General features: G+C 44.5%; 1 protein-coding gene and 1 long non-coding RNA gene across 2 annotated transcripts in view; both read right to left on the bottom strand.

Moving 5' to 3' along the window:
- Positions 1–24,625, bottom strand: part of LOC135393807 (cell adhesion molecule Dscam1-like) — a 326,980-nt gene that overhangs the window by 286,758 nt on the left and 15,597 nt on the right. The gene's annotated exons all lie outside the window — the stretch shown is intronic.
- Positions 403–869, bottom strand: LOC135395270 (uncharacterized). The gene is made up of 3 exons (XR_010423003.1): positions 820–869; positions 673–749; positions 403–521 (listed from the first exon to the last, which is right to left on the bottom strand). It is a non-coding gene; the product is annotated as an uncharacterized LOC135395270 (long non-coding RNA).

Raw genomic sequence — 24,625 nt, 5'->3', positions numbered from 1 at the left:
CGTAGTTTACGCGTGAATTCAACGTATACCAATGTTGAAAAAGTGGAATAATCAACAGCAAACTGACAACATATAATTAACATGCGATGAAAATGCAAATTACACGTAACTACATTTTTAATTATTATTGAATACATGTTATTTCTCGATGCTTTTATTTCACAAATAGGCATAATGTCCTGATAATAGTCGTAAATAATGACACAAGAATATGCTTGTCGTAAGGTTTTATTCTCCTCACATTTGATTAGCACAGCTACATTTTTCCATACTCTCTCTTGTGAACAATAAAGGCAGTTAACTGACCGTTCTAATTGTTGAAATGCACTAGAACCTCGCGGGAAGCCCCGTCGTTTCGGCATCCAGGCTGTCTTCTTTCTTTGCGACTACGCCTGCGTAAAAGTGAACACAAACAAAGCAAAAGATCAATTCGAACAGCTAAGGGAAAACTTACGTTACATCTGTGGACAGGCTCGCCCTTTGCTCAACAGCTGCCTTTCTTTCACGCATCGCTCTCTGTCCTGAAATACAAGTGATGATAATTATCACACGAATTTGAAACGGCCAACAACGCTGAAAAACAATTCGGGAGCCCACCATGTAATAGTGACCCCATTTGCACACTCTATAAATGTAAACACAATTATGAACTCAAATCCGTCGTCCACATACCTGCGCTTTCTACGAATCACTCATAAACCGCACACACTGGACTTGCTAGCGGCGGCGATAATCTCTGAGCCAGCTTCCTGGTAGTAGAGAGCCCGTTGTAACGGTCATAACCGATTCGTATATCCAGGCAGTGAAACCTGTGCTTACCGACATCACAGTCACCAGCACAACCCGGTTCGAAACCAAAACAAGCCACGAAACAAAGAAGAAGGAGCCGCAAACGCGAAATAAACTTGAAACGCCAGCATCAGTTAATGGCGATTACGATCTGAGGAGAATGGCGTCTGGTGCGGCTTCCCCGATTCTCGCTTTGAAAGGAACTGACTTGAATTGGATCCTGGATGGGATTGGATTGGATAATGCAGTTCATTTACGTATGATAAACGTACGTGATGTCTACGTGTGCACTTTGCATGTGAAATCCTGAAGTTAAACTTGTGCAAAAACAACGTTGATCGTTGTACGTTTTCGGTTACGTTAAATTTCAGCGTAAGTATCAACGCTGTCATAACGTGCTCCATTCAACTGCTGGTATATGAGTGTTGAATCAACGTTGAATTCCTGCATTACAATTCGCACGTTGAAATTTTACGTAAAATCTGCGTGAAATTGATGTTCTCAATTCGCGTTTCACATTGTTCAACGATATTCAACGTGGATTTTACATTCTGTCAACCATGTGTGTTGACTGGGTATGTGTGTGTCGCTCGCGTGTCATCATCACGTCTCCTTCGTTTATTTTTGTTCGTTTGCGTGGCAGTTATTACGGAATTTTAGTATATCGGAAGGTGTTCACGATAACGATTCCAAAAACCTGATAACCCAATTGCGCTTCAGTTCACTGGCATCACATTCCTGACCTTGGATTTGACAGCTTACTTTATCGTATCGTATTCGTGGGTGGGAACACGAATTGTTGGGCGCACTAAACCTCCCTATTACAGAGCTTTAGTAGACCTGAAGGTGTTCACGATAACGGTTACGTATATCGTATCTTTTTCGTAAAGTACTTCCGATGTAGTAGAGCTCGCTAGTATGATTAGTACCAAACCGAAATCACTAAAAAAAGACTTGTTCTGCGTAACTACACGGAGTACACGTGACTTGACTAAATGTGCTTTGCGAAACGAGTACGGTGACATGTCGCCAAAAGTACGGTAAAACAGGTACTGTAAAACATGAGAGGTGCAATATCAGTACTGTAAAAGTACTGTAAACAGGTAACAGTATTGTGGACATATTAGATAGTATGTGACGTCAGTAGTCTTACGTCTCAATTTTAGTCTCAATTGCGCTCATAGTTTTTTTTAGAAGACTAAACTTGAAAATTACGGGCAACAATGTGTCGAAGCAGTCACCATCTGCGCATTACTCGTTATTGCTGAGTCTGAACCGAAGGACGTTGGCTAGGTGTCGGCTACGTAGCCATTAGGACCAGCGAGCCTGTCGGAAACATATATCACTGTTGCTGGACGAAGGTGTTCTCGCTGCCGATATCTCGTGTACATCTTCATGCAGCGTGTCTATACTAGTGGTCAGTAAGCGCATGAAAGTGGTGTATAGTAGGAGTAGTCCAGAAGGTGTCGATTGCCGCTATACACGATAGTTTCTATTTATTTCGGAAACAGAACAAGTCGGCACCTAAAACGCAGCGTGCACGCAATACCATTACGTATTGACCAAGCACACAACAGGCAGACGACGTATCACCTCAAACGGGTTTCGACACTTTCATGTGGCTGATTGCATCACTCACGCACTGTAACTGCACTCCAGAGTATTAAAGAAAACCAGAGTTATTTTCTAACTTGTCGTAGCCGGCAAGATCCCTTGAACAAGTCAAGGGATAAAGGCGGGTAAAGCAGCCTATCAAGTAGGGTCGGAGAACAAGACAAAACATCGTGCAGTAACACATCTGATGGCACACGCGCTGAGCTCTGACGTCAGTATAAAGCGAGAGCCTCCGCAATACCTATTGGTTCTCAAAAACACGTGACCTCTCCCATGGCCTCCTCACACTGGCGTAGCTGCTCACCGTGATGTTACCATCGGATGACTTGTGCTATACGCGGTGCTTATTTTCTAGATGCGTATTATCCCTCTTGCTCTAAAAGCTAGAACGCGCGCAAAATAGGATACAGAGCAGACTGGCCACGACAGAACGAATGCAGTTGCGAAAGAAGTTGCAATATCGATTAGCTTCTGCCACCGAAGATGTTAGTTTTGCCGAAGAATCGTGCGACGACCAGGCTTGTGAGCTACCGTGTTTGCAGAAGAAGAGCAAGAGTTGAAGATGGAAGAAACGCCGCAGGGTGGCCACGCAGGAAATTAACTCGGAGAGCAATTCGGCCTCGGCTTTAGTATAGTACTTGTACCATGCAATCGGGGCAATGGAAAGAGCATGTCTGTGTGTCTGTCTGTCTCCGATCCCCACAGGCAAAAGAGAGACCAGCCAGCTAACAAGTACTGCCCTTTCGTGCTGTTTTTAGGTCGTTTCCTGTTTGTTCCTTGCTAACCTTATATGTGTACGAGGGACGAACGTCAGTGAAATTTTGGTGCTGTGGAATGTTCGGATTACTCTACGGGTAGGAGAAGACAGATCGTGAATTGGTGCCTCGATACAAGTGGAGTAGAAATGATGGAAGAGCAGAGTGAACTGAATGGCAACCCCAGTAAACATACCGTCTAATTCGTTTTCTCCGAGTTTCGATGGGTCTTCGCTTTTTTTAGCAAAATTTCCTATGCCGTCGCGCAATATGAATACCGTTTACATTTTGACCACTTTACCCGATGCCCCCCTTTCTGTCTGTATGTGTGCGTGGTGAAAAGTAAGTGCGGCTCCAAAAGTGTATAATATAAACGTAGCCTGTTTGTGACCCTCTCTCCCAAGTTGTTCTGGGTAAACGTAAACGACGGTTATTTGCATCGCTCTCGAATCTTTATTCCGCGTTTTGCAGCAAAGGGACCCTGTCTGCTGTAGTACCGTATGTGACACATCCAGCTGCGTCACCACGGCAGGCACCTCCGCCAGCAAGGCCAGTAAGGCAGCCCCAGGATAGGTCACGTGCCTATGGAAACCAATAGGAATGAGTGAGGCTGACGTTCATCAGAGGTCGACGTTGAGATGCGTTCAAGACGTGGACCTGAAAGTAGTGATGCAAAAATATCGAAAATTTTGATATCGATAAACATCAACATCGTAAAAAAGTAAAAAAAGGGGGGAATGCAAAGTAAAAAACAAAAGATAAGGGAAAGGTTAGCCATGGTGTAGGAAAGCTATTCCCAAAAGCTATCAAGCAAACAAAAGCAGATACAAGCAGGAAAGAAGCTGGAAGGAATGCCAAAGGTCTGAATTTCTGAGAGACGTCTTACGAATAAACAATTGGTTTGTCAACTTTGTTTCTAAAAAGTGGCATCTAACGTATTTACCTCGACAAAATAGACAGAGTCATTCGAAAATAACTGAAAGCAATATACACGCGAAAGAAGTACACGCGTCTAAATGTACCGGAGCATGACGATTGCTGCCCTTGACTCAAACTCGACGTGGTTCACAAATTCTACAACATCAACACTGATACACCCCTAACGTGCATCACATCTTTACATGAAATATCCTGTTGTTTAACCGTCTCCCCATCCCAAACCTTTCCTCATCGCCAAAGTAAAACCAAATCAGAAGTTTTCCCTGGGTTTTCCAAAGACTTCCCAGACGAATATGTCGGCACAGTTCCCACTGAAGTCTGCCAGGGACGCATACTAAACCCCCTGTCCCCCACTCCTTCCTGCTGTCCTCTCTCCATCTGCCCACATCTGTACGCCGCTCATAGCCACAGTTGCTTCGTGGCGCTAACACGGAATTTAAAAAAAAAATCACGACGTCAAAAAGCACGCAGACGTCGCCAAATTACTGATATTTCAGCATGCGTATCGACATGTCTCTGTAATATTGATATTTATATCGATGTGAATATCGATATTTTACAAGTATCGGTAAATATCGAGTTTTTAAAAGTATCGATAACATCGCATACATAAAATATTGATATTATCAATGAGGATATTGATATTATTGCATTCGTACCTATAGGACACGTAGCGAACAATTCTTTCCATTGTACTGTGGCGCGCAGTGCAGTGCATGCAATGAACCACGGCAATCAAAGCGTCACCACCTCATTGGGCGTTTTGAGCTACAATTCATCATTCTATGAGGATCGCGTTCGGCGACTAGCGTTGTTCCGTTATCTTTCTAGCAATAAATAATTCAATTTCGGTGTCCTAACTCCCCACCGTTTATTGCTGCTGTGGCACATCGACGTCAGCATATCTACACCATCTTTCTTTTTACAGGTGCGCTGAACACACCGGCGCGTCTCATGGCACGTATGTACTTTCGTTGCTGCCGATGATTCGTTCATTATTAAACAAACGCGGGTGGGGATCTATTTACTTTGACAGGCAAAGTCAGCCAGAAAGGACGCCTTGCTATTCCTCGTTAAATAATTACTGCCCTGCACATCCTTCGTGGAGCAGAAGACAGCTAATGCAAATCAAACACGCGTTCGAACCGCGGTTTCAAAATTATCATCACTTTAGCCACACCTCCGAACACAGTGCCCCTGCCGTCGCGAGTATAGCCTTTCTCTCGACACCAACTCGAACTTGTCATGAAGCATAGTACAGACTGTAGAACGGATAGATATTTGAAGAAGTGCATGGAGATGGTATGTTCCAAATATGTGGATCCTGATGCTCCACGACACTCAAAGCTAACAGCTCAGCCACAGCTTGGGATTGAAAGACAAATGAATGATAAAATTGTAAGATCGCAATAATGGCAGTCTTCTGCGGGAATCGAACCCGGTGGTGGTGGTGGTGATAGGGCTTGCCGTTGTCGGCCTCACGTATGTGGGCAACGTCACGACTCACGCCCTGGGGGAATGTGCGTCCTGGGCCGACTTCTAAAGGAACTGTGCCGACATATGTCTGAAAGCGTCTGAGGAAAACCCAGGAAAAACCCCAGACCCGGACCTCATGAATAGCGGTCAAATGCGCTAACCAATTACGGCACACTGGCACGAGTTATCGACAATTCGCCCAACAGGACTGCGGAGAAGAAATAAGATAAGAAGAAAGGAGAGAGAAAATAGCGAAAATCCCTGTCGTATTAGTGCGCAATACTCCAAAGCAGCGAAGTCGGATAAGTTGCACTTTCCTTCACTGAGATCGTTAAGCTTTCGAACTGGGTGTCCAAGTACAGACTGCTAAGTTGCTACGAACGAGCCGTTAGGAGCAAATAAAAAAAAAAAAAGTGTCGCTTTCATTGCAACCCACCTGTCTCGGAAAGACCAGCCCCTTATTACCCCTCGGAGCGGGAAATGATTGATTGTGACTCCGAGAAAGCCCCGAGGTATCGACATTATCGATTGCATATTCGCCTCCCCCCCACGTCACAGTTTCACTCCCAGCCTCTTTCCTGCGTGTCGTTTGTTTCGAGCCTTTTGTTTGTCGCCCTACTTTCCGCAGTCAAAGTCACGAGCCTGCTTTATATATTCATGTGCCTCTTGAAAGCACTCTTTCGCCTTTCACCCCGCCATTTTTTTTTTTTTTTACGGTCGTTACTGCATTATTATTTACGTTCAGCCCAAAGAGTATATGTTCGTTTGTCCTGCGATTATTGGTTTTCGGGTTGTTAATGTGCCGTTGGCAGCCTTTTGTGTATGAATCTCCGAGGTTCAGTACTCGTTTGTTTTTGTCCACGTTGCGAAGCCGACTGCGACCAGATATAAAGATTTTAGTCGCCATTGCGGACACGATCGTTAGGACGAGCTCTGTATCTCGGCGATTATGCTTTAAAAAAAAAAAGAACGCCGTAATAACAAGAATCTATTCTTAGTGTCGTTAAACGAGGCAGTTTCTGCTTATGGCGAGCTCTCAGTGGTTCTACACAGAGTGGAAATGGCTTTGAACATTAAAGCGACCAGCAGCGTAATACGTTGCTTGAAATCAGAGGTGAGTGATACGGCGTGCACATTTTGCATTCCGAGTAACTATGTAATTTTTTTACATTCACAACCTCGAGGCTCCTGTCCACGATGGCATCGTCTATTTCCCAATCTATCTTAGAAATACCAGAAATAGCAAATACCAGAAATACCAGTCTTGGCAGGAATTAAAGTATTGCTCATGCACCGCTGCTTAGAAATACCGCAAGAATATGGGCATCTGCGGTGTCATTCACCACGATATATCGGTCACAACGTTAATGTAGGGACTAAGCTTACCTATGCAACGGGTACGTGCCATTAAAGAACACTTAACTCGATCATCGTATTCTGGATTGCTATTTAATTCCTACAATATCGTGCCTCGAGTTCAGTAACGTCGTTCTCATTCTCTTACGATCGAATTATTGGGACGAAAACTTCCATTTTGAACACGCACAGGTCATGAATGTTTTATTACACGTGTCGGTTGTTAGTCGCCGTATGCAGAACCCTTGACGCTGCCGTCTGTAGCATGTTATGTTGCTGCTTTAAAGGAGCACTTGATGTGACATTTAACCTGGCTCGGAACCCGTTTTATTCGTGAAACTGTCCATCAGGAGACACCATGCAAGATATGTTCGCTCTGCGGTGTATTATATAACTGCGCAATCAAATTTACAGAAACAGTCGGAGAAAGCAGACGCGGACGGCCGCCATGATCCTCGCGTGACGTAGTGAAGTCCCCGTGCCTGTTTCCTTTGTTTCTTTCTCCTCAGCTCACGCGCCGCTTCCACCTGCTTGAGCTGTGCCGCTCTACGTCACGAGCCACGTGCCCGGGGACCACGTTACGCCACCACGTTCCCTCGTTTTCCGGTAAGCTCTTTTCACGGCTGGATGACTTTTTAATGCTGTCCGGAGCCTAGGCCTCTGCGCTGGGCGCTCTGTAGGTCCCCTGCACTCGCCGTTAGTTTGCAGGAGCTCATCTTCTTCGTCGCAAAACACGCCGCAGCGAAAAAAAAAAAAGAAATAAGGAGGGGGGGGGGGGCGCCTCAGTGCTCCTTGAAGAAGTTTCTGAATACATGCATCAAATGCATCAAAATCATGAAGTGAGGTGGAACGATAGTTGCTTTGTGCATTAATTTTTTTTTCCTTTGATACGGCGCAACGGCCAGTACCACGTGATTAACCTCGCAACACTGTTGTTGATATACGTTTAACCGTACCTATGAGGCTGTTTCAAAATGATTTTTCTCTGTTTGGAGTTGTTCGACAACAGCCTTTACTGCATGCATCCGTTAAAGTGACTTGCTTGTACATCATTGCTATACCACTGTGCGCCGCCACACTTTAAATAATCACGTGGTCTTGTGAATCGCTCCCAAACAATCGAAGTTCTTCAAGAGAACTAATTAGAGAGCCCACATAGAGCGAAGGACGCCTTGACCTCTTTTTCCTAGAAATAAGCTCCTGCCTGATGAGATCGTCTTTGCTCCCTGTTCTGTGCGATACCTCGCTGCGGGCTATTCATCCTTAATTACCTGATGTCCAGTAATTAGATACCAGCATGACCTTAGATAGTGTCTCCTTGTCTACTACAGCCCTCTTGTATATATATATATATATACTTTTTGACCTTACTGCACGCCACCTGAAACACCCCATGTGACTCTCATCACATGTTTCTTGTCGTTCTTTTTTTTTTTTTTTTTTGCCATTTTATTGCTTTTGCTCCAGAGCCCACCATGCACGAGTAAAAGACCACAGCGCAGTGTGGCCGAACAGGGAAACATCGCTGATTAGTAAGACGAGCGCATCTAATCTAATTTCATGTAGCATGATTATATGTGCTCTGTGGCATCCCCAGTGCCATTCTGCCGGGGCTGATAATGATGTAGTTTATTACTTGGTTCGTTCGCCAGATTGTTACTCAGGGACATTCATAAAACAGAAACACGTAATAGCCAGAGTTCTTGTTTGAAGTACACACGCCAATAACGAGGCCTCTGCTGAACATTAGCTAAAGGTTTACGGTCATCACTAGAGTCAGGATTTACATGCAAATGCACATTTTTTCCTTGATATGCCTTTGCATGTAGACGTTGTAAAATTATATTTGAGGTTATTTTAAAGAAATTTGGGACGATTTTTAAGTGCATATAAATACATATTGAACACGTAGATGCATATTTCTAGTTTTTGCTGCATATTTCCGACGTACCGGTCGTGCCACTATGATCGCGAGAAAAGAATGCGAGAAACATGGAACACAAGTCTCAAGAGGGGAGGTGTGCGAATGTGGGAGGACATTACCGGAAGCATGCCTGCAGCATTTCCGCATTACAAGTATGCTCCAGTAACAACATGTGATGTAGAGCACTCCGTTTCAGACTACAAGAACATTTCAACTAATAGGCGGCATGGTTTTATGCATGAAAACATTGAACGTTACATAGTTTCATTTTCATTTTTCATTTTATTTTTTTATCAGAAAGAGTGTAAAGATTGCGCGTCAATCAACAACAACAACAACAACAAATAAATCGTGACTATGACCCGGGGTGATTCACCACTGGAGAGCAGTACACTAGCGCGTCAATCAATCTGCCAAGCGCGGCAGGTATTTTCAACAAGTAACTCCGTGCGTGCTCTGCTAGTCCTGCAAAACTGTAAAAACATAAGTCTTTTTGTTGATATTCTATCTGAGGTAGTAAACAGATTGCATGCCAGACGCAAGTTTTCGAGCTCTGATGCGTGACATCGCTGCACATATATATCTGGACCGTAACCCGAATAATGCACGTTTTTGCTGCATGTTTCGACAACTTTTAGGGCATATTTGCATGCCTATTTCATCGAGTTTTAGTGCCTATAAATCCGGACTCTAGTCGTAACGTGTTGAAATACTTTGCAGTACGATTTACATTCACTTCCTCACTCGTGCCAAAATTGGAAATATAATTTCAGACTTATGCATAATTAGCTAGCAATGGAAGTCTCCTTCGCCTTCGTTAATAGCTTTAGCACGGACATGCTAAGCCATGCCAGCATTTGTAGCCCGCTTTAATAGCCCTGTTCGACGGTAGTAAGCACTCGAGTCCTTCCGGCTATGCGGTATTCGGAGAGACGAGAACTGCTGCAGAAACGGCTTGTAGGGTGAAAACTCGCGTTCGAAAGGGTTTAAAGCGAAGCAGTTCGTCGCAGCACTGGTGGTTCTGTTCAGTGTGGTGTGCTGCCGACAAACCTATCTCCTCCTTCATTTCGCTTGATCACGACATAACAACAACAACTTTATTTTTGACCTTGGAGAGTGGGGAGTTTCATCGCCACAGGCGATACTCCACCACGACGTAACAATATGCCATACAAGAAGAGCAAAAGCGTGAAGGAAGACTAAAAGTATAAATAGCTAAACATATGGCGATGTCCTACGCAAGAGTCGCACGCCGAGTTCACGTGGCATCTTATTACGTTCTCAGGGTTAAGCACCCCAAATACGCTACTGCCGTTTGCTTTTGCGCAGGCAGTATATAATTTGCATAGCATATGTCTATATCTATCTATATCTATCTATATCTATAGGCGAATGTCTACAGAGGAATTTGAAATTAGTCTATGGGTATTTCAACATATGTGCTCGTTCCAGGGTTAAAAAAAAAAAGAAATAGAACGGCTTTGAGCTATGATTGTCTCCTTTTCACTTTTGCCAGAAAGCCCCTAATTAAACATTTAATTAATAAATTTTATGTAATTATTAATCTAGAAGTTGCAGCACTCTGTTCGACAGAGGCCGAATAACTAAACTGCAAAAACGGCATCTATGCTGATCTCATACCTTTTTTAGTCCCAATTATTGTTATTATCACATTTCCTTATATCTCGTGCAGCTACGTGCAGCTAAAAAAAACAAAAAAACACCCTGTGTAATATGAATATAAATGGCCATGCAAATTATCTGCTCTTAGAGGCACAGCCAACCTTTCCTGACAATGTAGGACTCGTAATTATGGTTTCAATGAAATTCCCGCGCGCACTGGGGTAGAGTATCCCCTGCGATGAATAAGACACCCCAATCATCATCATCATCATCAAAATGAAGTTATTTCTCCTTCTGTCTGTTACACTGGGGCATAATTTTTAACCGTACACAATTCAGTCCTCACGGACATTGACCTCCGCATCCCAACAGGAAAAAAATAAAAATAAAAAATACAGCGAGGTGTTTTTCCGTCTCATTTATCCGCCGACACTAGCGCATGGACGCAATTTTACTCATGCACTGCAAGTGAGCCATATAAGCAGTTTAGCGGGACGAATGCACATGCGGCAATATTCTCCGTCATTTTCCCCTGGGCCTCATTACGGCTGATCCGAGCTCGCTTGTCGGGAACGGTGTCGAGGGTATAGCGTGCCGGATTGCGGAAGTTGTCGGTCCCAGGTGTTTATAATCGCTGCACGAGCTTGCATTGGGTCATTATACAGGCACCCCGCCCACTGTGTAGACGAGATCAAACTGAAGAGAGCCAACCTCAAGCACTGTTTCCTCCCCGCCCCATCGGTGACCGGTGATACATCGAACTCATTTCTGTACCCTGTTGTGTTAATGGGCATGTCTACTGGTTAAGGACCTTTTTTTTTTTTTTTTTTTGTGTGACAGTGCAAACTTCGTAGGATGACTTCTCCGCGTGTTGTATGTATCGCTCCTTGTCGCCTTAACTAAATAGGCTCAATTCAGTTTACGTGTGAAACGTTATCCCGTTCGTTATTGGCACAAGCGCGACAAACATCGTGGAAATGTTCTCTCAGAACTTTTAACCTGGAGATGCGTCTGGTTTCTTTACGCGACAGCTGCGTCAACATTAAACGAAGAGAAGCCTCAATTGGGTGACGCAGTGAAATGAACGGCGGAGAAGGAGCCGTTGAAGTTGAATGTTGTTGAGCTGGTGTTGTCTGTTATGTCGGAAGAGGGGCACGTCTCTTTTTCCGTCCCTTCACATTTTCATATCTTCATATCTTGCTCGCGTGTAACCAACAACGGCGACCCAATTCTGGCATTACCCCGTCCCGCCCTTTTTTTTTTCCTTCTGCATACGTTTACACGCAAACGAAAAAAAAAAAAAAGTCTGCTACGTGTGTTGGAGGAAAATTTAATATAACGTGGTAATGCATACAAGTGTGAATAGGACAATTAGTACAGCAAACAAACAGCAATACATACATACAGCAATACATACAGAAACTCCACAACTACAAAGAACACAAGTCAGTAAAATCAGACTATATACAGTTCATTACACGCAACATCTCCGCAAGCGACATGCAACAACAAGACAGCAGAATATTCCTAAAAAACCTCTCACACAAAAGGAATAGAGAATGTACAGCAGCAAGGCATTGACCCAACAATGTGTAATAAAACCGCAACAGAACATGCAACAGCAAGCCTGAAAATATATACAGCGACACCAACAAAAGGAAAGTACATAGGTTTTACGTCTGCTAGGTACATAGGTACATAGTCTGCTAGGTTTTATGTATATGCCAAACTCGCAGTGATGCACTGCCGCACGTCCTCCACATCAAAAACAGCTCCATCTCGCGCGCATAGCCATACTAAACACTGTTAACAATTGTCTAAGCCATAACATAACATTTTTAGCAGGTTTATTCGTGACCAGCTCAGAAGCGGTTGTACCTTGTGCGCTATATTGAGAAAACCTTCCGCCGTGCCACAGTATGCCGTCGCCAGATAGTGTGTCCTACACAGCAGACAGCAAACTTGCGCAGGATTGTTTCGCAAATGTATTCTTTGCATAGAGCTTTACCTGAACGCGTCTTTAAAATCCGCCTCGCTCCGTAAGAAAGCCCCACCATTAAAGGAATTTCGTCCGTTCGCCCTTCGACGCAAAGTATCTTTCTGCCATCGCAAAGAGGAAACCAAGGTTGCTCAAGATTGTTACGCACGCGAAGCATACAGGAAAAAAAAAAAAAGTCGTGTGGTTCCGCAATATGACTACACAACAATCGATGGATCCTCGGTCGCACGTGTAAGAGGAGAACGATTTACGAGACGAAGTTTAGAAGGTACCACTCATCAAGCTTCCGTGTGGGATGTAGAAAAATTTTTGACTTTGGCTGATATTCTTACCAGAGAGAAGGAGCGTTAACGGCATTGTGCGATTTCATTCCTATTTCAATTTGCTTATTTGTTTCGGCGTTTGCGATCGCTTTTTCCTATTTGAATCAATCTGAATGAGAATACGTAGTGCGGCCATTACTGTGGGATCTCGTTCACTGCGAATTCTTTTATGCGTAGGAAAACTATGTAATTAAAGACAGTATACTTAGTATTATATATAGTACATTATACGGTATTATACAATTATTCAGTATACTCACAATTATTGTCTTTCATTGTGAGTAGCAGTGTCAGGGGGCAATCCGACGCCACTCCAACCAATGTATTTGACCAAATATATAACGAAAATTTATTACATTAACCTGATGATATGTACAGTGTAAGCAGTGTATTTCACTCAGAATAAAGCAAACTTCAGGAACGAAGAAAGCATTACGTTGTCCCAAATTCGGTCGCAGATGAACTCAAAGCTGGAACCTCGCAATCTTGGAAGACGACTTCCTTTCTGTAGCTTGACCGGTCAGTCACCATTGCAAATCTAATTTGCCTTGCCAAATGTCATATTAAAAAAACACGATCGATATGGAATATACCATTTTAGAAAAGCAATCGTATTGTCAACTGTAGAATGGGACAAGCGAAAGCTTGCCCACATCACAACAAGAAAACCAAGCGCCACCTGTGGTACGCAAGGGCTCATGGGAACTTAGAGCGCCTTCAAGCATTACGATACGGCCAGAGGCGGAGGCAGAAGAGGAACAACAACATTCCCGGTGTGCGCAGCCACAGCGTCACCCGATATAAACCATATCCGAAGAGACGACGGAGCAGTGTCCCTCAAAGTTCCCATGCTGCCTTGCGCCACGCGCTTGATAGCGCGCGCGTCTTTTTAAAATCGTCTATTGCCTAAACGTTTGCTTCCATCAAACGCATTACGCGTTTCATATGTCATTCCTTATTTGAGCTATAGTGCGCTCGTTGTAGGTGTTTACGCTGTAAAACTGTTTACGCTATTACGCACATAAACTGAGAATATCCTTTCTGTATAACATTCACTCGTACGCAGTTATTATTACTAAGACTCACTGGTTTGTGATAACCACTGTTGCTTCTACAGGGTTAGTCTTGCAAACGTTACACATTTCGACCACATCGTAACAGTAGAAGACGGGGTTTAGCGAACGCCAAATTTTGCAGACTGGTAGCCATTTGTACGAAGTTTTGTTGGATTTTTTGTGTGAGCATTTTGGTCCTGTACAATAACAGTTAAAAATCAAGCAAAATCTCACTACATGCATTTTCTATGGCCCATCTCACTCAAAAGCTGCCCTTTTCTCCTGTGTGCGCTTCATTTTCATTTCACCACACACAGGTGGCGCAAGCATACAGAAGAAGGGGATTAATGTATAATGTCAGCATGGGCATGTCGCATCATTATAGACAGCGCCGCCAGTGTGAGGTGATGTGACTGTGAAGCAGACACATGAACAAATGGCGGTGTTTGTGTGATATAGGCCATTTAAAATGCATGGGGCAAAGTTTTACTTTATTTTTAATTCTCTTTCTACATGACCATAACGCTCGCAAAAAATTCCTATAAAACTTCGGACAAATGGCTATCAGTGCGCCAGTGCCACCGTCAGTCCTTCGCCAGATGTCATTGGGCATGATGGTAAGCGTCTACGCTGAGCACACTGCCGTCTACACCGACGGGTCTTCCACCCCTGTAGGTTCATCTCTACGTCCTCTACGTCCGCAGAGCATTGCGCCATCTTGTCGTTCCTGCGGTATGCTCTGCACGAAGCTCCGCGAATGTGGGTCGTATACACGGACTCCAGAGCAGACCTACAGTGCATAGAGTGCATGGGTGCACGAGGTACATTGGCTACAATTGTCACGGACATCCTCAGCGCTGTTCAGCGTCTTTGCGACGTAGGTCACTCCATCACTTTTCAGTGGATCCCAGGTCACTGTGGAGTAAACGGAAATGAAGAGGCTGACAGAGTGGCTGCTGTTGCCAGACAAATGCCAGGCGGTGATACCGAATATGTTGACCCGTGGTGACAGGAGGGCATTCTTGTCGGCGATGATCCTACCAATGGCATCCCAACAATATCGCCGGGGCATTACAGAGAGGTCTTTGTTGCACGTCGTCGATCCAACTATGTCGTTTTCTCTCCCAGACCGTTTGCCCCGGTGTCTCACCTCCCTTCAGCATCCACTTCGTCTCAATGTGGCCTTCACCCCGCACTTCAGACACAGAATAGGTTATGCGTCAACCAGCTCGTGTTCCAACTGCAGCATAGTGTCAAGCATGCAACATGTCCTCCTCGACTGCCAGTTCAGAGAGAGCACTGCTCCAGTCCCAACTGACCCGCCTCAACAACAAGCCGCTCAGCCTTGCAGCAATCTTGGGTCCTTGGTCTAACCCTGTGCAGCACCGTCAATGCCTGCACTCACTCATTCTATGTGTTCCTGACGTCTTCTAACCTGCTTGAACTCCTGTGACCTCAGAGCTGTTGCCATGAATACGGAGATGCGTTCTTCACAGCATTTCATCTCCGGTAGCCGACCGGATGAACTACTATCCCATCAGTTGGACGCACCCACGTGTGTGATATCTCATTTGCGTCTGTCATGTGCGTGTGCGTGCGATTGTGTATGCCTCATCTTTTTTATCGTCATCCCACTCATGCACTAACCCACAGGCACTGAGGTATGGAACAGCAATTGTTGCGGTGAATCACCTCATCCCATAATCATTCATGTAGTTGTTGTTGTTGCTGTTGTTGGGCTGTGCCAATCCCAGTCTTCTATTTCTATGATGGGACCGAAATGTGCAACGTTTGCTAGACTAACCAAGTAGTTGGTCTACGATAGAACGTGCAATCAGCCCTCGATTTACGAACGACTAAACGTCCTTGAAAAAATTGTTCAGAAATCGAGGGATTCATAAATCGTGGTATATAGAATGAGAACTGTCTTGTCGCAGAAGGCGTCGTTCATAACGCGAGGGAATTCGTAAATTGAGGGCTCATAAATCGTGACGTCACATTTCCATCTCTCTTTTATATTCTCAACGTTCCATGGTCCCTTGATCGATAACGTACTCATCCGTATTATTCAGTATTACGTATCTCTTTGCGGTGCAGCATGCGCATTGGTCCGTTTTTAGAATATTGACCAATCCGGTACTCCGAATCATTGAGTTTCAATATTCATAAGCATGGACAGCGCATGATACCATCTTCTGCGGTCTGTGAAGGACCGTTGGCCAAATACTCGGTCTTTTGAACAAATGAACTTGGGAATCGATAATCCGAGGACAGTCCGCTCAACGCAACGGTCAATTCTTGGGCGCCGTTGTCGTGCGGACTTAATGGGTGCTGTTTCATGATAAAAGTTTTAGTCGATGATGCAGTTGCTCATTGTGTTCTGACCCGTACCTTATGCTGTTTCTGGGTGTATAGAAAATGCACTCGCCCGAACTGACCATGGCCACCGCGTAAACAAACATAAGAGCTCTCCTTTCCCGTGTTGAGTCTATTCCTTCCTAATGGTTTTAAATTTTCAAATCCTCGTCAAATCGTCGTCAAATGGATCGTCTCACGCAAGCATCGATCATGCCCCTAGATGCACGTGAGGCTGAAAGTTTTGCATACAGACGATGGCCGATGGCGATGGCGCACCAAAGCACACACACACACACTTCTAAGAAGAAAAAATTAGCCATTTTAGTCCTTTGGGAGCTATATGAGTTGCCACAAGCAACAGTTCCTTTCGGAACGAACTCTACGAAAATTTACGCGAAGTTTAGGGACAATTTGCAGTTATGGGGAGTAAATTTGGAGTAGAATTAAAATGGCGAGTACCGTAATCTAGGGGACTAGGCTCCGAGACAACGTATATGAGCATAATAAACGTCATAGTAAGCGATACCTGCTACGAAGGTGGCTCGGCTTTCGCAGGGGACTGCGCCGATACTTGTATCACATATACCAGGTGTTTTACGAAACCCCCCCCCCCACACACACACACCGCTGAGTAATTCGTGAACAGGTGGTGCTATGGAAAATTGTGTGTATGTGTGTGTGGTTGCGTGTGTGTGGCGTGCAGCGAGCGTCTCATTTGCATACACGGATTAATTAAATAAAACTCTTCACTTTTAAATTTTACTTCGGACGCTTTCGGAACTCTGTTTTAACGATCGGGACTTTAACGAAAAATACAAAAAGAAAAAAAAAAAGAGGGAGAGAGAGAAAACTCGTTGACACTTAGTGACTATTTCGTGTAATGAATTGGTTTCGGGTTTACATATTTCTTGCGCGGAGCAGCGTACCACTGTGCTCTTTCACTCAGCTGTCCGGCTGGCAATTTCGTGTTCATCCGCCTGGTTCATACGCGAGGTTGACAGAAGGCAAGGAGCAGACGGAAGAGATCGGATAGCTGACAGCAAGAGGGCATTGGTACGCTGCTCCGCGCAAGAAATATGTAAACCGAAAGCAATTAATTACTATGCAATAAGTGTCGAAACGTTTTTTTTTTCTTTCATTTCCTTCTTTTTTTTTTTTTTCGTTTAAGGTTCCGATCGTTAAAACAGATGTTCCGAAAGCGTCCGAGGTAAAATTTAAAAGTTAGTTTTATTTAATTAATGATCGTACGCAAATGATCCGCTCACGGCTTAGTTATTGGCCGGTGTCGAAAACTGTTTGATAGCGCCACCTGTTGCCGAGTTATTCAGCAAGGGGACCTTCGTGGAACACCCGGTATATCTTCATCTACATCTATCATCTATTCCTTATCTAAAACATACATTATCAGACCTCTTCTAACGGACCTGTTTGCACTTGTCATGGGCAAAGTTACAGAAAGGACTTTAAAAGTGGTACTTGATTCTTGAGCAAACTCTTCGTTGCAGCGACTGGCCATCGAAGCTCTTGGACATTTTCTTACGGACACAAGGCTAACCTCTCGTCTTTTTAACCCTTTATTTTTCTGGCTAACCTCTCCGCATAGTCTGTTCCAAGGGTAATCCCTTATAATCCTTCACTGTGCCGTCAAAACAGTGCGGGGAGTACTTGCAGCTTCTACTCCCCTAGTCCGCAATTACTGCCCATTTTAGTCCCCTAACCCGACATTTAGTCCCGACATTTACTCCCCAGGACTGCAAATTGTCACTGAACTTCGCGCATGGTCTCCTGAATGCAACAGTCTACGTAAATATGTGCCCTTGGTCAATTTGAGAGGCATAAGACTGTATAACTCAGACAACGTAGCAATTTTCCAACCACACAGAGTAAGAAACAGTTAGCGCATCTTTGTCCGCAAATTGTGCCCTCTGTATGGCGCAAGAATTTATATCACGCGATATATCATGGTTGACGGTTTGCTTCAAAGTATTTTCATGCATATACACGAATTATGTACTTGGGACTCTTACAACTGCGCGGGAAATGCAGTTTACACTCTGTGACATTCATTTACTCCCGCGCATTTACTCCCGAAAAGGACCATTTCTGGTGGCAAGGCATGTACTCCTTTTTTCCTTAGAGTGTGTAAGTACTATCTCATTGAGAACAAATTTCCTGTCTCAGACTCCCTGTGTTGGCAAAGTGGGACTATCCTCCTTTGGTGCGCAGCTCCATAGCTGCGGTGCGGTGCGTGTTTCCTGTGGCTTTTGAGCAACGCATTCCACCAATGTCCTCATCGTAACAACCTATAGTCGAAGCTAAAAAGAAGGGTCATGCCCCGGGTAACTGCAATGATGACAGGTTTAACAATAGAACAATAACTGTTGAAATATGTGCTACATAAAATAAAGTAAAAGTATAGAAAAGTACTCTTTTTTTTTTTCCTTAGAGTGTACTTCGAAGCTTCCGGTCGCAAAAAACCGTCGTCAACGGACGCAAGTAACACGAGGTAAATGACCACATCGTGCGGTTACATTGTGCCACACCTTCAGCTCAGAGCGGCACGTGTAATGAAAAACTCGGACACTCCATCCTACACGTACGAGCTCGCCCGGTGGCAGCACGAGTCCCCGGAGAGCAATTACGCACCCGGTGGCTCTCGAGCAAAGGCAGGGCCAGTGGATCGTAAGCGGCCACAACTCAGCACATGTTCTCAGCAGTTAACAGGCGCGTTTTCACTAAATGAAGACCCGTTGAGGCATGTGTGCATAGCGTGTATGCATCCCCCCCCCCCCCCTCGCACAACACTCCACAAACGTGCGTTAAAGTGGGATGGGGTCGATGGAATGCATGCTGGCTGTGACGTGAGAACGGAATTGGTTGCTAGAAAGGCTCGCCGTTGTTGAATGGATATTTCCGTGTTTCTAGCAAGTTAGCCCGTATTTAACTCAACACGGATGCGTTTTATGTTGTACTGATAGCGTTTGTAGTTACTGCTGCAGAGGAAGGAAGTGTCCAAAGAACTTCAATAAACAATTCCCCGTACGGAACCAACTGCACGAGCTGCCCTCGCGCACCTGCATTGATGTTGATGTTGGGAAAAAATAAAAGAGCGATAATTCATCATCCGACGTCTATTCGTCTATTCCGATAAACAAATAGCCTCCCAAACAAAAAAAAAAGGTGGGCTAACAAGTGGGGTAACAAGCAGGATAAATGGTTAGGGAAAGCTTAGGAAGATGAGTACACAATCTTCTGTGGCTCATCTCATAGAGTCAACAATACAACAAAAAAAAGGAAAGTAACAAAGAAAGTCGCCACTTTCGCCTACCCTACGCGAAGGCGACAAAACGAACACAATACCGAGAGAAACTGACGTTCTGAGGCTGGAACAACATAGAAGGCACAGATACAAACAAAGCCTCAAGTTGCCTAAGAAATCAAAGATGAAAGATGAAAGTCACTGAAAAGGTTAGCCAGCTGTAGGGATCGAACCCACATCTTCTGGATTACCGGTCCAGGGCTCAATACCGAGCTACCCGATAGCGTAGTGAAACACGCTATTCTGTGTGTATATGGAGAGAGCCGTTCGCACGTATCCTGATGAGCTATGGCTGTGGCGTCCTCACTGGTTATACAGGGTCTCACCTATCGCGACAAAAAATCGTATTGAAAAATATTCTTGTATAAACACGATGACGTGAACGCTGCTTATCTCGGGGAGAAATTTCGCCATTACTTCTGAACAATTTTCTCAAATTTAATCCGCGGGAATTTTCCCACTTGATCTCCAGATTTGCCAAGACAACCTTCCCTTTTTTCCGTTTTTTTTTCCCGAAACAGAAAGCGCACGTCGTATTTACCCCATTGCGTTGTAAAATACATACCCTACTAGTCAGAGGCAACATGACTTGAGCATGAGGGCAACGACGAGCCTAGACGGACTGTTTCTTCGTCCGTCCAATCTCGTCGTTGCCCTCAGACTCAAGGTCATGTTGCATCTGCCGATATTACACGAGCTTGCTCGTATCCTGCTTTTGACACATTCTCTGCTACTTTGGAAAAAGCTGCAAAAAATATTGTGAAAACCGTCGCTTCGAGGTGCGCAAATTGTTGGCCCAGCTCAGTTCTCCGTCAAGTTAATGCAAGAAGTGGCGAAAAAAAAAAAAACGGTCACCTGCCCATTCCTGTTTCTCTCTCGCTCTTATCTAAGATAAATTTGCGTCGCAACCGTTCTGCTGTTATCAGCAGAAGCTTGGAAAAGGGAAAGCGAAAGCACAGGTACATGGTCTCCTCGCATCGCTTCTTTCGGAGACAGAGCGGCCGGCAATTTGCGCGCCTCGAGACGACGATTTTCCCAATTTTTTTTCGGCTATTACCATTTTTAGTAGTGAATGTATTTTTCGATAGCATGGGATAAATTCGGTGTGCGCTTTCTTTTTACGCAAAAACAAAAAAAAAACCTCAGGTTGACTTGACAAATTTCGGAGTTCCAGTTGGGAAAATCCAATTTCTCGCGAATTAAATTCGATAAAAGTGCTCAGAACTCATGGCAAAGTCTCCCCCGAGATTAAATAGCGTTGACCCCATAATGTTCAGACAAGTAATTTTTAATACGATTTTTCATCACGTTACGGGAAACGCCCTGTATCAGCAAGACGCGGCTTGCACATGTGACAGATTTGCAGACGCTGTCGAATTGACGAGCATATATTATACTATAGTATGCGTACACAAATATCGCAAAGAAGGAAAAACGTTAAAACCACTCCTCCTATTGTATTTTTGCTGCTTCGTTTATTTCTTCTCTTTTCTTTTATTTCCTTTTCTTTTTCTTTTTTTTTTATGGAGCATACCTACTTTCTGCCAAAGCAGCCATCAAATTCATTATCTGGCCCAAGCTTTTCTCAACAGAACAGATGAAAATTACGCTAAGTGCACACGTGCTGGCAAAGCTACTGTAAACAACCCCCAGCTAAAGCGTCGAGACGCGCGTTACTTATTCATTCCCTACCGCCACCGCTGTAACAGTATCGTCTCTCCTTATTTGTTTGGGTTCTCAATTCATTTCAACTAGTAAGCCTCGGACTTCTGCACGAACAAAAGGCTAACCCTCCAGTGGCACACAGCAGACCGTACCTAATTGCCTACACGTCAGACAGAGAGAGAGGGAAGGGAGAGGGAAGCACTTCCCTGCACAATACACCTCGTTAACGAACCAGACTTCACGTTTAGCTGATGCTTTTTGTCTCTTCCTTCGTTATGTTGTTGGGCAGGAGAACCACCGGTATAGCATTTCCAATGGAAGGAAAGTAAAGAACGAACAGCGGGAGCAAAATGCTCGCTGATTGGAAGACAATGTCGAGCTTGCGAATCTAAATCCGCTTTCCTGTTACACAGCTCACTTTTCTCTCTCTCTCTCTCTCTCTCTCTCTCTCTTTCTTTCTCTCCACTACGACGACCGCTGGAAGAGATAACGATACGATGGATTTGGGTTTTCAGCCTCGTTGTTTGTTTATATAGTAGTGTGCTCGTTTATTTACATACGTCTCTCCGTACCCCTAAAAGTTCGGTTGGAGGAATTAGGAAAAGATTGGATTGTGGGTAATTTATTTTAAGTGTGGCTAATGTGGTTGTAATATGGGCTTCGAAAGAGTGCCGTTACATCTGCACGTGTGTGCATTTCGATGCGGTAAATCAAACTTGCTTTATCTTCTCATAGAGAGTTTTAGTGCACCGTGCGATATCGTCATTGCGTACGTAAGGAATAGCGTTGGTTTTCCTGCGCACGCGCATAACATAAAGTCAGCTTTGCGCAGTGCGCAGAACCACCGCGCCATTCCTTACGTACGCAAAGACGATAGCGTACGATGCACTAAAACTAGCCGCTGGACCGTTGCAACTGAGGCAACGTTCGGTGACGACGTTGCTTACAGCGATACTTCGGAACGATCGGTCAAAAAACTGCTGCACATCGTAGTTGGCGCATAACATCCACAGTATACCTGCCATCCAACTTTGTTTCTTTCTCGCGGTGACGAATTATGCCTTAAATAAGCGAGTAATCAAACCGTAACAGGAATGTGGAGAGGAGTCTCAAAAACTTTTCCTTCCGAAGGCCAACGCGCTACGTCACCCTGCATGGAGCGGACAAGTAGTATACCGCGCCGGTCGTACTCGCTGTGTTACATTCCCGGAACCAAACAATGAACGAAGATTTGGGATCAGATCACTGAGACACTGATGGGAAGAAACAACGGTCATCTGCTTCCCCGAGAGTCAGAAAACAGCGCAGGAATGGAATGACTAATGCACGGTGAACTTGGCCGACTAGAGTCACTAAATAAGCTACGCTTCAGAGTATCGACACTGAGCCGCCATGTTGTTTCGGATGACCTCCAGCCCCACCTCTATTTTGGCAGTAGAAATAGAAGAAGGTGAAGTTCAGCAGTGGAAGAAGACAACACTTCGAAGAGCGCTAAATGGATGGCGCTGGAGGTCATCCGAAACAACATGGCGGCTCAGTGTCGCTACTCTGAAGGGTAGCTTATTTAGTGACTCTATGGCCGACCAGCGAAAGAAAGGAAGAAGTACTTCGATGTTCGGTGGGAGCCAGACTTTTTCAAATTTCGAAAGTCGTTTTTGTGATTCCACCTTCGTTTTCAAGTGAGATATTCCACAACTGAGTTCAGTTCGTGTAAATGATTGTGGGAATACCACGAGCTTGATATGATGTGATGTGATATAAAAGAAGAAAAAATGGGGCTTGAAAGCTTGAGAAAGCCATTTGGTTCCGAGGTCTCCCGGGCGTTGTAATATTGTCAGTGTGATAGTAAGGAAGCTAGCAGGCGTTCGCCTAGTGATGAGCAGGCTAATCCTTACTCGGAAGCAGTACCAGACAAACCTGGCTTCAGTCATGCTTCAGTAAATCCTTGCTTGACTTATCAAAACGCTTCGTTTCTCGTCTACCTTTTTTTCTTTTTTGACTGCCACGATGATGATGGTGGTGCGTTAGAGTGTGTCATATTTGTTTTTATAATGACGCTATTTAACAACCTGCCTTCCACAACTCCCTATCTTTCGGTATGCTGATTTAATTCTCTTACCACCTACTTGGCTTCGTAGTTTTGAACCTACCGGAAAAGTGGAGAAATGGAGATTTCGAAGGCGATTGCAGTTATTGTCCTACTGTAATAGCAATCTGTGTGCTCCCTGTGTTCGACTCGTTTATGTAGGCATGCAGCTTAAGTGACAGTCCTCACTCAGAAACGAAGGTTGAATAGCCACTGTTACTTATGTTCCCTTCATATCCAGATCCGCCGTGACGAATGATGCAATGAAATTCTCGGCACACTAATTATACTTTCGCTGCCACGACATCACTGTCAGAAACTTTCGTTTTCTATGTTGCAGAGCAACCAAACCACCGATTAGAGACAAAAACCGCCAAATAGAGTGGTTTTTAGAGTGCCGGAGTCTGCCGCCTCCTGAAATGACAAGTTTCAGAAAGGCACAGGCCTCAATAAACTGCATCATAAATTTGGTTATGTGCATTGAAGAAGCCCGATTTCGCGGTGAGGTTACAGCGGTTGTTTTCTTGGACATAAAGAGAGCATATGATACGACGAGCTACAACCATGTCCTTTACAACAACAATTTCAACATCACTGGCCGCGCGCTGGATTGCTGGTTTTCTTAATGGTCGGTGTGTTTTCATGAGAACAGCAGAAGGCGACTTGAGTTTACATACATTGTCAGCCGGTATACCACAGGGGAGAGTACTCAGTCCTTTACTTTTCAATGATATCATTGCTGCCCGGCTTGGTGCCTTGTCACAACAGGTATTTATTAGTCTCTACGCGGATGACATCTGCATATGGTCATCAGGAAAGCACTGGCCTGCTTTACGGCGTCGCCTTCAGACCACACTTGACCGCGTTCCGCGCACCACATGCTTGTTTTGAGTTCCTTTTTGTGTGGCTTTTCCTCTTCTTTTTTAATGCTCTTGGTCATCTTGAGGTTGTTTTGCCCTTCTATTTTCGATTCTATTCTGGTCACGAGTACTGGAGCAACCTGTTCCGACTGTGTCGTGTCTCACATCTCCGTACATTTTATATCGCAATCAGTCGATCGCTAACCGCGTTCCTGAATTGTTCAGATCTGCAGTTCAAACAGGAGAGACGTCGACAGGTGTAAATCATGAGCGATACTATCATCGTCATCGTGTGTCGTATTGTACAATATGTTCCGCCTTCGAAGACGGCTCAATGGGTACTTTGGCACACGCTATTCTGTTCTGCATGGAATACAGTAGATAGTCCATCGCAAATTGCCGCAGCCCTTGAAACATTTCCTGACTCGTCGTCGTTTACAAGTCTTCCTTTTTTAGGCGTTTCAACAGACTGTATATCTTCTCT

This window comes from Ornithodoros turicata, chromosome 5 (genome assembly GCF_037126465.1).
Source record: "Ornithodoros turicata isolate Travis chromosome 5, ASM3712646v1, whole genome shotgun sequence".
Taxonomy (NCBI): Eukaryota; Metazoa; Arthropoda; class Arachnida; order Ixodida; family Argasidae; genus Ornithodoros; species Ornithodoros turicata.
Note: the sequence above shows the minus strand (reverse complement) of the source record. Positions and strands in the feature narration are given on the sequence as shown.